Here is a 2,012-nt window from a genome sequence, read left to right as displayed (position 1 = left end):
TTAGATTACAAGCATCATCATATGAATCTCAATCATGTAAGGCAGCTCATGAGATTATTGTATTGAAGTACATAGGAGAGAGATTAACCACATAGCTACCGGTACAGCCCCGAGCCTCGATGGAGAACTACTCCCTCCTCATGGGAGACAGCAGCGTTGATGAAGATGGCGGTGGTGTCGATGGAGGAGCCTTCCGGGGGCACTTCCCCGTCCCGGCGGCGTGCCGGAACAGAGACTCCTGTCCCCCAGATCTTGGCTTCGCGATGGCGGCGGCTCTGGAAGGTTTCTCGTACCGTGGCTTTTTCCGTATCGTGTTTTAGGTCTGGGACCTTTATATAGGCGAAGAGGCGGCGTCAGAAGGTCAACGGGGCGACGACACCATAAGGCGGCGCGGCCAGGGCCTGGGCCGCGCCGGCCTATCATCTGGGGCCTGTGTGGCCCCCTCCGGTGACTCTCGGGTGTTCTGGATGCTTCGTGGCAAAATAGGAACCCGGGCGTTGATTTCGTCCGATTCCGAGAATATTTCGTTACTAGGATTTCTGAAACCAAAAACAGCAGAAAACGAGAACCGGCACTTCGGCATCTTGTTAATAGGTTAGTTCCGGAAAATGCACGAATATGACATAAAATGTGCATATAACATGTAGATATCATCAATAATGTGGCATGGAACATAAGAAATTATCGATACGTCGGAGACGTATCAGCATCCCCAAGCTTAGTTTCTGCTCGTCCCGAGCAGGTAAACGATAAACAAAGATAATTTCTGGAGTGACATGCCATCATAAACTTGATCATACTATTGTAAAGCATATGAGATGAATGCAGCGATCAAAACAATGGTAATGACATGAGTAAACAACTGAATCATAAAGCAATGACTTTTCATGAATAGCACTTTCAAGACAGGCATCAATAAGTCTTGCATAAGAGTTAACTCATAAAGCAATAAATTCATAGTAAAGGCATTGAAGCAACACAATGGAAGATTAAGTTTCTGTGGTTGCTTTCAACTTGTAACATGTATATCTCATGGATATTGTCAATGTAAAGCAATATAACAAGTGCAATATGCAAGTATGTAGGAATCAATGCACAGTTCACACAAGTGTTTGCTTCTTGAGGTGGAGAGAAATAGGTGAACTGACTCAACATTAAAAGTAAAAGAATGGTCCTTCAAAGAGGAAAGCATCGATTGCTATATTTGTGCTAGAGCTTTTATTTGGAAAACATGAAACAATTTTGTCAACGGTAGTAATAAAGCATATGAGTTATGTAAATTATATCTTACAAGTTGTCAAGCCTCATGCATAGTATACTAATAGTGCCCGCACCTTGTCCTAACTAACCTTCGACTAGCGGATCATCGCAATGACACTATGTTTTAACTATGTGTGGCAATGGGGTACTTCCATGCCGTTCATGTCACAAAGGTCTATGGAGAAAGCTCGCATTTGGATTCTCGCTTTGATTATTCTCAACTTAGACATCTCATACCGGATAACATGGAAAACAGATAATGGACTCCTCTTTAATGCATAAGCATGTGGCAACAATTATTATTCTCATATGAGATTGAGGATATACGTCCAAACCTTGAAACTTCCACCATGATTCATGGCTTTAGTTAGCGGCCCAATGTTCTTCTCAACAATACGTATGCTCCAACCATTGAGGTAGTAGATCTCTTTACGTTAATTAATGACGGACATGCATAGCAACTCACATGATATTCTAACAAACAATAGTTGATGAGCGTCCCGATGAAGCCACTAGTTCATCGCATAACAAGCAACTTAATAAGAGATGAAAGTGCATAAATACCATATTCAATACCACAATGAGCTTTTAAGCTATTTGTCCCATGAGCTATATATTGCAAAGGTGAATAAATTGTGAAATATTTAAAGGTAGCACTCAAGCAATTTACTTTGGAATGGCGGAGAAATACCATGTAGTAGGTAGGTATGGTGGACACAAATGGCATAGTGGTTGGCTCAAGGATTTTGGAT

Source organism: Lolium rigidum, chromosome 1, assembly GCF_022539505.1.
Source record: "Lolium rigidum isolate FL_2022 chromosome 1, APGP_CSIRO_Lrig_0.1, whole genome shotgun sequence".
Taxonomy (NCBI): domain Eukaryota; kingdom Viridiplantae; phylum Streptophyta; class Magnoliopsida; order Poales; family Poaceae; genus Lolium; species Lolium rigidum.
This window is presented reverse-complemented; position numbering follows the sequence as displayed.